Source organism: Cryptomeria japonica, chromosome 2 (assembly GCF_030272615.1).
Source record: "Cryptomeria japonica chromosome 2, Sugi_1.0, whole genome shotgun sequence".
Lineage (NCBI taxonomy): Eukaryota > Viridiplantae > Streptophyta > Pinopsida > Cupressales > Cupressaceae > Cryptomeria > Cryptomeria japonica.
Genome location: NC_081406.1, coordinates 520,215,569 through 520,230,997, shown reverse-complemented (window position 1 = coordinate 520,230,997; position 15,429 = coordinate 520,215,569).

Here is a 15,429-nt window from a genome sequence, read left to right as displayed (position 1 = left end):
TAATTGATAATTTATGTTTTAACTCATTAGAAAACTTATATATATAGTATTTCATGTTTCATATAAAGATATTATTACATTTATTTACTACCACTTGTTTCATTCTCTTAACATCATTAGGGTTAACAATGAAGAATCTTCAATTGATAGAGCTTCCAAAAAGTATTTCTATAATTTTTGTTTTAACTCATTAGAAAACTTATATATCTAGTATTCCATGTTTCATATAAAGGCAATATTAATTTATTTACCACATGTTTAGGGTTAACAGTGAATAATCTTCAATTGATAGAGCTTCTAAAAAGTACTTTGATAATTTATGTTTCAACTCATTAGAAAACTTATTTATAGTATTTCATATTTCATATGACATCTATTTACTACCATGTGTTTCATTCTCTTAACGTCATCTGCATGCAATGGATGGTGAGTGGAAATGGATGTGTCCAAATTGCTACTCATAAAATATGGGTCAACAAGTCAACAGAAATAATAAAAATTAAAACCAAAATCATAAAATAATTATTAAGTGGATAAAATTAAATAAAACAACTTAATAATTTTTATTTTTTTTATATAGTTCACATATAAAACTAAAAAAATTCAAAATTCAAACTAAAATCATAAAATAGTTATTGAGTGAATTAAATAAAAATAAATTTAAAGTGATATATTAACTATAAATAACTCTTAAATAAATAAAATGATTTTTTTAAACATTAAAAATCAATATTAAAAATGATATTCATCTAAAAATTAAAAATAATTGATAAAGTAAAAATTAAAATGTTTTTTAGATATATATATATATATATATATATATATATATATAGAGAGAGAGAGAGAGAGAGAGAGAGAGAGAGAGAGAGAGAGAGAGAGAGAGAGAGAGATATGTATATATACATATAGACATATATGCACACACACACACACACGAACACACACACACACACACACACACACACACAAGACATTATCATTTAGGCATGGTTCAAACCCTTAGCAAGCTGGAGATGCTAGGGTGTAAGACAAACAGAGAATAAAGGAAAAAAACAATCAACAACCCTATAGTCGATATGACAGGACAAAATAGGGATGGAACTCTCACAGATGTGACAGAGATACATATGCTCAACATATGCTCATCTGTATACATATAACAGGATTATATATTCTCAAATCTATATATACATACATATATATGCATATAGATATACAAATATGGATATAGATATATATGTATATACAAATATATGTATATATGTATATATGTATGTACATACATATATACATATATATGTATATACATATATATATATATGCATATAGGTATATACATATATGTATATATGTATATACATAAATGTCTCAAATTTATATATACATACGTATACATGCATATATATATAGATGTATAAATATGTATATAGATATATATGCATATAGGCACACACACACACACACACACACACACACACACACACACACACATATATATACACACACGTACATGGACATAAATATAATTAAGCATATATATACTTACATAGAGATATAGATATATATGCCCACACACACACACACACACATATATATAGACATATATATACATTTATATAGTATATAAATATGATTAAACATCATATGCTAGAAATAATCATGAAGACATTGCTCAACTGCTTGAGCAATCATGTATTGGAAAGGCTAGGGAGTAAGGTGAACCGACAATCATGAAAAAGTAATCAACACTCCCACAATTGTTACAACAGGGCATTATGGGGATGGAAATATGTCAGAGTTATCAGAAAACAATCCTAATATATACTAAGAGGCAGATAAGAAACCATCATGAGATTAGCCTGGCATAACCGGGGTTACAACTTGTATTACTGATAATACCGGTTAACATAACCAGTATATCTAAGTAGAAGCACCCACCATTTTTCTCGGTTAAAAAATGGACTCCGCTATTTGTCTTTGACCTGAGAAGCGTGAAATGTCCTTCCTCAAAGAGATCTCTAACAAACGTTGGTCGTTATTTTGAGATCAGAAGATGATCTGGTCATACATGTGACCAAAAGGATTCTGGGTGATGAGATTATACACTCAGAACACAAAAAATGAGTTAATAGTAGCATCCCAGTAGGGTTTGCAGCAATACTACTCCCAATGGGAGGAGAAAAAGTAGTCATAATCACACTATGCAGGCTAATATTCAAAGAAGAGTACTTGGTTAACCTGGAAATGGCTATTAAATGTGTGAATGATAAGCTTCATATACCTTACCTAGAAGATTACACCAAAGTTGTGGAAGCCATAGATAAGGAAGAGGTGCTCAATATAGAGTTCACGAGGCCTATTCTCAGTAGCAAGGACCAGAATCTATGCCACCAAAGACGAACAGAGATAGCAAGGAGCATTGCACTCCTCAAACAATGGCTTGGAGTGGTAAAAGAGCCAAAAAGGGAATGGTAGGTAAGTTACATGGTAGAGGAGGGGTGGACCTCGTTCCAGGCTGACAATCCTAGTGATATGGAGGCTGAAGAAACACAGGCCTTTGGCATGGAAGTCGTAGATGATAAAGAGGAATAATAAGTTTTCATAACATAGTTTTGTTTGCAGTTACTAATATAACTAATCTTATACACATGGATGTAGGATCTACAGTTAGTACAAGGCTCATATTGAGCTATTTACAAAATACTTTGATATAGCATAAATAGCAAAGGGTAAGATACTCACTTGATGACATTTTTAAAACATATAGATATACTAAATAAGTGAAGTATAGAATGTAGATGTTTCTTAAATCAGGCATATACTAAAATACAGTAACAAGGATTACTCTAGTAACTCTTGCATATTGGTTTACTTCAACATTTATATTTAAACATATACAAGTCTCTAATATCATGATAAGAGCATGAATTACAGGCTAGATAGGTTGTGTTATTATCAGTCATTTGCTGACCAATGTTTATACCCCTAATATTATTGTAGACTGGGTATTCTTTCATAGTATAGCTAACAATTTTTTATGCTTCACTTAATATGAAAGAAACCTAGGCTATAATAACAACAGGGATAAGTATGCAGAGATAATATTAGCTCTTCTTCTTCTTTTTGGCACTAACACTTAATAAAGTGGTTTGCAGAAGGATTGTTTTGAGAATCTATTTTGCAGGAAAATCAAAAGATGGCAAAAATGGCAACAATGAACTATGAAGTCTAGCAGAAGCATATTATCTAATGGAAATTATAGATGCTACCTATGAAGGGATTTTTGACCAGCCGGAATGAAGAATTTGTGAAAGTTTATATGTAACTCAATAAATGATATTAGATACTGATTGGACCTATGGTCCCGAGCAAGGCCGAAGGTTTTCTCCTCTCCGCTCTTTCCTACCGGCGTCCGCACTAAGCGGAGATTGTAATACTATTTATTAATAAAATATGGCTTAGGCCTTTTATCGAGCAAAAAAAAAATTAAAATGTTTTTATTGTTTATACAATATTTTTTATATTTATTGTTTTATTATTGGAAAATAAATAACTCTTTAATAAAATATAAAATAAATGTGACAAAAAAATTTATTTAAATTTAAAATGATAATTATTTCAAAAATGTTGTACTTACTAATTTATGTTTTTTATTTATTTAATTATATAATTATTTGCTATTTTATTTATCAAATTACATAATAAGTAATTATAAAAATAACTTTAAAATAAAAAATAAAGAAAGAAAAGAAATGTAAATAAAGAAAAATACAATTAATATAACTCCTCCACAATATATTGTTTTACATAGATTTCTCTAAACAAAAATATACTAGTAAATAAATGTTTAATAGATTTTTCTAAAGATAAGTATACTAGTTAATAAATGTTTAGTAATTAGCAATAAAAAAAAAATGTTTCATAAATATAAATATAGTAAATAAAGTGAAATTGCATATGATTTCGTAATCTTAAAATTATCAACTAAAAGTTACTAATAAAAAATTAATAATATATTAAAAATATTTTCATATAAACTTACTTTTTAACATTATAGATTATAAAGTTCAAAGCTTAATTATAATTAAATTAATAAATGGATAAAATTATAGTTAATAGAGTGGTATTAGAATACTCGTACACATAGATACATAAATATACATACATATGTGTGTACATACATATACATATACATAACAATATTGTCTTTGCTAGAGATTTCGTGATTCAAGGCTTCCTACAACTTCAGTTTTGGGCAACGTGAAGGGTGAGTTCCTTCGGAGAAAAGGAGAGAATTAGTTGTGCCTTTCAATGGTGATTGATATTCCCCTAGACAATACACGAAATTGTATGTTGAGGCTTTGTGTGCTTCACCCGCACAATCCCTGTATGCATTCCATGTGGCTAAGGTTTATTGTGATTATGGTGGGAGTGGGGTTTTGGGGGATCAAGGTGTTGTGTGATTGTCTTCATTCAAAGCAGAGGAATGTGGAATGGGTTTTTCTTGCTTGCTTTGAGCCATTTGGGAAGGATTCAAAGATAGATTGGGCATGGAATAATGACCCCCCTTCATAAGGTTTTGAGCCCCCTCTAGTGACACAACCTTTTTAGTTTGTCAATTCCCCTATCAAAGTTGAGTTTGGAGAGGATATCATGCATGAGGTATACAAAAATGAAGCTTTCTTTGTGAAGCAATTTTTGATTGGCAACTTTAGAGGTTATTGGCTAAGTCTCTCTAAACTTCAGCACTAGATTACATATACATGGCACCCCATTTTGGAGAGAAATTTACAAATTTATCCCTATGCCTAAAGGTTTGTTGTGGTGGTCTTTGATGACATCAGGACTACCACACTGTTCTCAGCAACTCCATGTGAAGTTGCAAGAAATATTTACTTATGCTAAAACCTTGGCACCTCTCTTTTATCCAAACTATCGAATCTTTCTTTGTAATTCTAATATAGGTAAGATTCCCAAATCTTACACTCTAGTTTTATTTCGAAATGTGTTTTGAAGATATTAGAAAATCTTTGGGGACATTTTTGGGGAGTTATGAGGGTTCTTTAAATATTTTGCATACCACATATGCTCACATTCTGGTAGAGATAAAAATAACCAAATATCTTCTGGAAAATATCTCCCTGTAAAGCGGAAAATCGCGATCGAACCCTAGTTGCTCTCCCCTCTTCCAACTCCAAGGAGAGAGAAGGGAGGTTCACTAGGGTTGATGGTTTTCACTTAGGGGAGAGACTTTACATTCAAAAGAGGGGTTGAAACCCACAAGATCCAATCCCACACAATGCAAGATTGGATGCTAAATGTGTTTCAAGGGTTAAGAAAGCAAGGCTACCCTCTTTTGTAAAGAATGTTGATAGAAGAATTAAGCTAGGAATGCATAGAAAGTGACGAAGATTCACTTATAAACTGAGATAGGGATATAGGATGAAGCTGCGGACCTGGAATTAGCAGTAAAATGTCGATACGGCGCTGTCCTGCAAATTTGAGCAAAAGTTGTCGAGACGATGGTGCCCAGCGTGCACACGGTCCTCCGAAAAATCCGCAAAACAAAGGGGGATCTGTTCGTCTCTGCACAAGGATTCCAGATCTTCAATTTCAGCCGCGTACCTACAACCTACACACAGAAAAGCGAAGACGATTGGGGGGTTAGGGATTAGGGGTTTGCCTTTAGGTCAAACCCCGATTTTGGAATTAACCAAGAAATGAGAAATTGCTGTAAATGTAATGTAAAACAAGTACTAATACCTTGTTGTAAGGATGTTTGTATCCTTATGTGCGAAGGTATAGATGTTGTTGTTTGTTGTATTGTTGTATGTTGTATGTAGCATGTAGCATGTGATCTCCTCTTCAATGGTTGAATCCTTGTCTTGAATGCAACACTTAGCCTTGAATGGAGACTTCGAATGATCAATTGCTTGAAAGAATGCTTGAATGCTTGAATGCTTGAATATAGTTTCCACGCTTTTTCCCTCATGTATGTATCTCTCTCTAAATGAGAGAGGAAAATGTAGTTTATATACTTGTCATTTAGGGCTGATAGACTGATTTTCCCGACCTTAGGCCGACCAGGAAAGATAATTTTCCAATTTGCAAACATAAAGACCCGAAGTCCAAAAGAGACCGGGCCCAAAATAGGACCCAGGGACCAGGGCGCTGGGCGCTCTGGTCCCACCTCCCGGGACAGCAGGGTGCAAAGGAGGTTCAGGCCAGGGTGCAAGAAAATGCAGTTTTTGGTGTCATAATCAGGTTTCGAGGTCTCCATTCAGGTTGCGTGTTGCGTTGCCATCGTGAAGATCGAAATGCAGTCGAAATTGCAAGTGTCACAATTTTAGGACGCTACATTTAGCCCCCACTTTAGCGGGAGTATAGGCGTACGCTCATACTTCTGGTAAAGTACAAGGAAACAACATTGAAAGACTTTCACCACGTCAAGGAGGCAAGATACACCAAGCCCCCAGTGGAATAAGGATCTTACGACTTCGATTGACAAAGTAAAAGGGAAGATCACGAGGGAGAACCATGACTGTTAGTAGTAAGGTTCCCTCACTATGAGTCATGCAAGAAAGATATCAAAAATTTTCAAGGCAAGGTTAAATTTGCCAAGAAATTTTCAAGTATCTTGAAAAGATATGAACGGGATGTATGCCCCCCTATGTTAAAGCGATCGCACACGCCTCACCGGGGGTGATTGCTTTAAGGTAGTGATACATATAAGAAATGAGAAAGGAGCATGTTATCTCAAGGATTTAGCCCCCAAGTGTGAGATAAGCCCAAGGATAATAGACACAAAACACAAAGCACAAGGTGACTTCGCTTTCCTCGGGGTCAGTATGCTGTATGATAATTCATGTATATCATATGTATGTATGCATAATTGTTCTTCATTCCCCAATCAAGGAAGGTCACCTAGAAGAAGGGAACACATGTGTCTTTTGAGTCAACATGAGAGAGATCGAGAGATCTCAATGCTTTGCATCATCCTCAAGTAGACAACACTAAGGACAACAAATAGAAGAATGAGAATAACACATAGAGGAAGTAACAAAAGAGAGGGGGAGAGAATCTGCTATGCTAATTAAACTAGTCTAGCATGTCATCTACCCCCCGATCTTGCTGATCAATGTTTCGGGAAGGCAGGGAACACGCTAGAGGAGGAACATCCAACACAGCAGATGGAGCTATCACAAGATCCAAACAAGGGCTATGTTCATACCCCAAGCCACGGTGTTCTTGTCTAGGAGCTAGGATAAGTGCTTTAGAAAATTTGTTAGATAAATGGTTATCAATATCAACAAGTTCATATTCACTATCAGAAGCAAGAGAAGTAACATTTGCATCATGAATAACATTTTCATCCATATCATCATCAAGATTTATAAAAATAGGGTCTTTAACTCGCACAGGATCAAGACCATCATGCATCTTATGTTTAGGAGATTTCGGCTCAATCGTCGGCTGAGGAGAAAATGGAATAATGCTTGTTGAAGGTGTTTTTGGGGATTGCGAAGTTTGAGAAGCAGCTGCCTGAGCTCTAAGACGACGCTTTCATCGGCGTTCACGTGCAGAATGATTTCGTCTAGTCTTAGTAGGAAGTGGAGAAGATTGAGGAGGAGGAATTTTCTCATCCTTATCACTTGGGTGTTTAGGTTGTGGTCTCTTAGGCTGGATAATAGGAGAAGAAGAAGGTCTCTTCTCTCTATAGAAGGAAGGAGGAGGAACTGCTCCATATAAAGGAGGAATTTTTGGTTTAGGAAGAAGACCAAGTCCATCATGACGAGGAGGTATAGGTCTACTTTTAGAAGGTTTATTAGGCATAGACATAGTCACATCCATAGGAATGGGTTGGGAATCTTCTTGAGGAAAGACATTAGTTTTATCTTTCAAAGGAAGAACCTCCTTCTCAAGAATGATAGGAATATCAAGTTTGGGTGTTCTAGGTTCACTTAGAGAAAGGATCATATCTTTTTTCCACTTTTGATAAGATTTGAAAAGATGATCACTTCGCGGAGGAAGAGATTGAAACTGTTTAGGCCAAAAGTAATCAATAGGAACGCTAGAAGTTCTTTCAGCTGGTTTAAAGAGACTATGATTGATAGTAACAAATTCACCATTATGGGGAAATTTCAAACACTTGTGAATAGGAGAAGCAATAGCTTTCATGGAAGACAGCCAAGGATATCCAAGCTTCACACGAAATTGTTTGGATGAAGGAATAATAGCAAAGTTCACATCAAGGGACCTGTTATGGACCTCAATAGGTAATGTAATAGAACCAATTGCAGGAGAAGAAAATGCATCAAATAATTTCACAACCACATTTGTTTCATCATAGATCACTTGATTCAATTGCAAAGTAAAAAGAAATTCTTCAGTAATGACATTAACCATACAAGAAGGGTCAATAAGCACTCCAAGGCAAGGTGTATTCTTGACTTTTGCAACTATATATAAAGGACCATCAGGTGCTCTGATAGTTTCACTGGAATCAAATGTGATGGAAGGTTCTTTAGGGATTTTCTGTTGTTCCACAAAATTAATCACATTCGGAGTCATAGACACGAGATCATCAGGTGAGACAGAGGAATCAGTAGTATCAATCACATTAGAGGTATGAGAAGGTAATGGATCAGTGAAAATCTGAAGATTTTGGTTAGGAGGAGCTACAGATTTGTTGCCTTTATCATTCACACCAGAAACAGAGATAGTATTATTATCAATCAAATCTTGAATTTTACCCTTTAAAGAAAAACATTTTTCAGTATCATGCCCAAGTTGACGATGAAATTGACAAAAAGATTTGTTATCAAAATAAGGTGAATTAATCTTTGCAGGATCAATTTGCCTTATAGGAGGAAGAGTAAGCACATTTTGTTCCAATAACTTATTCATAATACTATGCAATGATTCATTCAAAGGAGTAAACTTTCTTTCTCTCTTGAAAAACTTAGAAATAGGAGACACACCTGATGCTGCATTCACATTGTTGTTGATGATGTTTTCATTGAATTTAATGGACTCTCTGTTCGGTTTAAACTTCCCAAATGGTTGTTGACTACTATCACCCTTATCACTCGGAGCCATAGGATGTGATTGTTCCATTTGACTCACAGTCAGTTGATAATTGTGAAGAGTTGCGCACAACTGTTGGAAAGAAGTAAACTCAGAAAACAGGAGTTTGTCTCGAATATCTTTTTGTAAATTAGAAATGAAGATTCTTTGAATATCATTGTTAGGCACTAGAAAAGAAATTTGAGCATACAAATGCTTATATCTACCAATGAAATCAGTCACTTTTTCTTTAACACCTCGTTTACAATGCATTAAATCAATCAAAGTAACTTTAGGACTTATATTGTTTTGAAATTGTTGAATGAAAGCATTTGCAAGTTGTTCGAAAGAAGTAATAGAATAAGAAGGCAACGAGCAATACCATTGTAGGGCTTTGTCTCTTAATGTTCTAGTAAACAGTTTTGCAAGCAACCTTTGGTCATAAGCAAAATCGGTACATATTGTTTGAAAGGTCTTAACATGTGTTAGAGGATCACCCTTACCATTATAAAGCTCCAAATGTGGAATTTCAACATGTTTAGGGGGAATAGCTCGAACAATATCAAGAGAAAGTGGGCTCGCAACATCAAATGTGGGCACACTAAACTTAGATTGATTCATAGAGGCAATTTGTTGCTGTAAAGAAGAGACAGTTTGTGCAAGATTGTTAATGGTCGCTTCAGTCGAAGAGTTCATATTAGACGTGTTAGATTGTGATGGAGGTGTTATGTTATTGAAAGAAGGTAGAGAGTAAGGTGGTGGGACACTATGATAGTTAGTCATAGGAGATTATTGGAAAGGAGGAATACTACAAGGAGGAATGGAATGATTAAACGAGTTGCCCCCTTGCGTCATGTTCATTTGTGGAGATATAAAAGGAACACTCACTGTAGGAATGAATGAAGAAGTCGGATTGAATGAAGGAAGAGGGTTAATTGAAGAAGAGGGATTGCCCCCATGACTGGTGATCATAGGAGGAATGTCTTGTATAGAAGTAGTCATTATGTTTGATGTAAAGGTAGGTATGCTAGCAATAGAAGTCGTCAAAGGAATAGAATGATTGTCTTGAGTAGGAGGTTGTGTATAACCTAAGGTTTCGGCACAACTTTTCATAGGCATCACATTTGAATCCACAATGTATGCAATACCATGCAAAATATCAATTCCATTCTTATCACTTTGAAGCATACGTTTTAGACCCTCAATTAAAGGAAGAGCTTGACTATCAGGGTATTCTTGAGACATCCATTGTCGAAAATCGTCAAATTGGTTATCCAATTTTGAAAGTTGTTCTACAGAAACCTCATGGAGAGCTTCTTCATCATTAAGAGGATTAGAGGAATTACCCATGTCCTCGTTAAAAAGGCCATTCAAATTAGGTTCCATCTCCTCAGTAATTAAACCTTGGAAAAACTTAATTCTAAGGCTTCGCCTAACGGGAATAGTGTAAGTAGGACTTATTGTTGTAAAACTCATGCACTGAAGAAAGAGAGAAGATTTTGAATTTTAGAGGTAGCAAATTTCAGTAAAACCAGCCAATCTTCCAGATTTAAGCTGTTAAATGCAATCAGGACAATCTCCCGAAATTTCGAAAAAAATGTCCGGGACCATGGCGCTCGGAGTGCACACAGTCCTCGCAACTTTTTTCCAAATTTGCAGGGATGAAAGTTATGATGATTTTACAGCTAACCTGAAAAAATTGAGTGATTTTACGATCTGTAGATAGGCCAAATTAAAGTTGCAATCTCGAAATTGAACCCTACCCAGATTGTCGAAAAATGCAAAATTTGAATTTTGAAAAAAGAGAGGGAAACTGAGATTTTGAATTTTATGATTTTAGAGGGAATACCAAAAGCAATGTAAGTTTTGAAATTTGAAAGTTGACTCAATTTCACGCAAAATTCAATTTTGAAAGCGGAAATCAAAGTTGTTGTAATTAAGCACTTAACTTCAAAAGTTACAAATTGCAAAAATTTGAATAAATTACTGAAATTTCGAATGAATGATAACACACTTTTCAGATTTAGGACTGTAAGAAACACAATTTTGACACAAATTTCAATTTCAACAATTTTTGAATGATTAGAAGCCTCAATCCAAGCAATCACTAGACCAACTTTGACTGTAATTTTGAAGGTGTTAAAATTGATAAAATCAGCCAAAATTCTGGATTTTAGCAGAAAAATACAGTAAGATCTAGCTCCCGAAATTTCGAAAAAAATGTCGAGGACGATGGCGCTCGGAGTGCACACGGTCCTCGCAACTTTTTTCCAAATTTTCAGGGATGAAAGATATTGTGATTTTATTGCGGAATCCAAAGTTACAGCCGATTTGGAGATGTTTTGATCAGTGAAATTGTCAGACAGAGGTTGAATCAAGAGGGTTTCAAAAATTAGGGTTTTGACACTTAACCACTTAATTTTCAGAATTAAAGCACAAATATGAATTGATAATTTGTAATAGAAGGGCAGATCTGAAACAAGCATCAACAATTAAACATTTCGCAAGCTTAATTACTAAAAAGAAAATTTAGGGTTTTTATGCAATTAACCTCTAAAATTTTGCAAAAGATCAAACATGGAAATGTAATCAAGGAATCAAATTTTCAGATCTAACTATGAATAATCAGAAAGGATGTTCACGTCGGGTTCACCAAAATGTAAAGTGGAAAATCGCGATCGAACCCTAGTTGCTCTCCCCTCTTCCAACTCCAAGGAGAGAGAAGGGAGGTTCACTAGGGTTGATGGTTTTCACTTAGGGGAGAGACTTTACATTCAAAAGAGGGGTTGAAACCCACAAGATCCAATCCCACACAATGCAAGATTGGATGCTAAATGTGTTTCAAGGGTTAAGAAAGAAAGGCTACCCTCTTTTGTAAAGAATGTTGATAGAAGAATTAAGCTAGGAATGCATAGAAAGTGACGAAGATTCGCTTATAAACTGAGATAGGGATATAGGATGAAGCTGCGGACCTGGAATTAGTAGTAAAATGTCTATACGGTGCTGTCCTGCAAATTTGAGCAAAATTTGTCAGGACGATGGCGCCCGGCGTGCACACGGTCCTCCGAAAAATCCGCGAAACGAAGGGGGATCTGTTCGTCTCTGCACAAGGATTCCAGATCTTCAATTTCAGCCGCGTACCTGCAACCTACACACAGAAAAGCGAAGACGATTGGGGGGTTAGGGATTAGGGGTTTGCCTTTAGGTCAAACCCCAGTTTTGGAATTAACCAAGAAATGAGAAATTGCTGTAAATGTAATGTAAAACAAGTACTAATACCTTGTTGTAAGGATGTTTGTATCCTTATGTGCGAAGGTATAGATGTTGTTGTTTGTTGTATTGTTGTATGTTGTATGTAGCATGTAGTATGTGATCTCCTCTTCAATGGTTGAATCCTTGTCTTGAATGCAACACTTAGCCTTGAATGGAGACTTAGAATGATCAATTGCTTGAAAGAATGCTTGAATGCTTGAATGCTTGAATGCTTGAATATAGTTTCCATGCTTTTTCCCTCATGTATGTATCTCTCTCTAAATGAGAGAGGAAAATGTAGTTTATATACTTGTCATTTAGGGCTGATAGACTGATTTTCCCGACCTTAGGCCGACCAAGAAAGATAATTTTCCAATTTGCAAACATAAAGACCCGAAGTCTAAAAGAGACCGGGCCCAAAATAGGACCCAGGGACCAGGGCGCTGGGCGCCATGGTCCTGGAGGACCAGGGCGCTGGGCGCTCTGGTCCCACCTCCCGGGACAACAGGGTGCAAAGGAGGTTCAGGCCAGGGTGCAAGAAAATGCAGTTTTTGGTGTCATAATCAGGTTTCGGGGTCTCCATTCAGGTTGTGTGTTGCGTCACCATCGTGAAGACCGAAATGCAGTCGAAATTGCAAGTGTCGCAATTTTAGGACGCTACACTCCCTCAACACCACAGCTGGATGTTGTAATTAGATTGTAGATTATAAGTCGGGTATACAGGTAAAAGTATGGATTTGTGTCACACCTAGAGCTAATCTGTGCGATCTGGCCGAAAGTGTTCCAGCTGGACCAATGTGGCAGTCACGTGGCGCCAACATGGCAAAGGTGTTCCAGATGGAACCCCTTTGCTATATAAGCTACAAAAAAGGCTTTTTGCCTCATTTTGCACTAATCGGCTTAGAGTTTAGCGATCGAGGAGAAGAAGAGGGCAAAGAAATTAGTGTTAATATATTAATGTTTTAGTTTTTTTTCATAATTTTGTATAGTTTATTATTTTTTTAGTTTTTTAATGCTCAATAATACATTGATTTTAAAAAAATTTAATGCTTAATAATATATTAGTTTTAAAATTATTTAATGGTTAAAATCTTTTAATGCTTAAATATTTATAAATGTTGTACACATATACAATTAGATGATAAAATGTTATCTTATGACCCCTTAGCACATACTAGGACCTCTTAAGACACTTAGGAGAACTTAGTATTGTTAGACAGTTCAAATAACTGAAAGACAACTGAGAGGGGGGGTGAATCAGTTGTCACCAAATCACTGGAACCTTAAGCAATTAAAACTTTAATACCGAAACACATAAGATCAATATCGGAATGCATAAACCAATTACCGAAATAGAAAATATACCAATTAAGCACAAACAACAATTAGAGAATAGATACCATCCACATGACACCAAAATTTGTACATGGAAAATCCGATAAAAGGAAATACCACGGTGGGAAGCCTACCCACAGTCAGATAATACTTCTGCAGTAAGTATGTGATTACAAATTGAGGGGTTTGCACTTGCAGGAAGGTCAACAGCCTAGAGCACATTGCTCATTACAAAAGGAGTCTCATTGACTACATAAAAATTCAGACTACAATCTGGAAGGAAGAATGAACTGCAATGATAGCATCTCCTATGCCTAAATACAGTTCTGGTTAAGCTCAATACCGGAGGACTTAATCCTCTTGCATAAACCCAACTCGATCACTAATGATCGACCAAATCCTCTGCATGAATGATTATTACATTATTCGCTCTGATACATCCTTACATTATCCCTTGCATGACCTATAGTGAGATATTACATCATATATATACAAACCCTCAACCATAAACAATAAGGTCGACCACCAGACAATAAAGTAATTATATAATTACAAAACATGTCGGCCTGAGACCAAATAAATAATACCCAATAACCTATATAGAACCAGACCCAATTTAGGTCCACACATGCTAAAGCAATGATCCCAATCAGCCAAGTCTCGAACATGATCACCATCAGCATCTTGAATTTCTACTAGAAGCCACACCAACACCACTTATGCATAACATCAAAATATCTTCAACAAAGCTCTATCGGTGAAACCCTCACCAGATCAACAAACTGGGCTTACCAGCATATAAGATAGCATTTGATCACCAAATCAAAACCAACTGACTGAACATGAATTTGAGTAGCATGAATAGCAGATCTAAGCCAATTCCAAAAAGCCAAAGCATACCGGAGTATACCAGATCATCATGATCTAATCCAACCAGAAACTAAACAATCTACCAGGACCAAAAGGATACTAGTAAACAACCAAAATAGCTATTGTTGACATCAATGACAAAAAATCAATGCAACACATAATCAATTCCTCCAAATGGCCAACAATCTCCCCCTTTGGCATTGATGGCAACACTAGAAGTGAAAAACATCCAAGTGCCAAGAAATGCCAAACAAATCTCCCACACGAGAATATAGAAATAAAGTTCTGATCCATACTCTCCCTATAGATGATATCACAGTTAAGTTCTACAAATTTCTCCTCCTAATGTATATATTTTCTTAAGTTTTTCAAATGAATATCTCTCCCCCTTTGACATCAATGCCATAAATTTGACATAAATATCAAATCAAAATCATAAACCAATGAATCACAAGACTAACTACTCCCCCTGAGTAGTAGCATCACCACAAAAATCCAGAATGAATAATATCTCTGATAATGCATACCAGACTGATGCCAAATAGCATCAATTAGTTTTGTTCTGGAGGGGCAGAAACCCCTAATTTGTCTTTGAGGTACTCAAATGATTCTTTAGGCAAAGGTTTAGTGAAGATTTCTGCAATTTGCTCTTTAGTGTTCACATAAACCAATCTAACTTCATTTTCTTCCACCTTCTCCTTCAAAAAGTTATACTTGATATATATGTGTTTTGTCTTAGATTGAGATATCGGATTCTTTGATATGTCTATAGCAACAAAGTTATCACAGTGAATAACTACCGGTCCATTGCAATGCACTTTTATGTCCTTCAACATTTGCTTCATCCATAGAACTTGTGTATAGTTAGTAGCAGCAACAACATACTCAGCTTCAGTAGTAGATAGA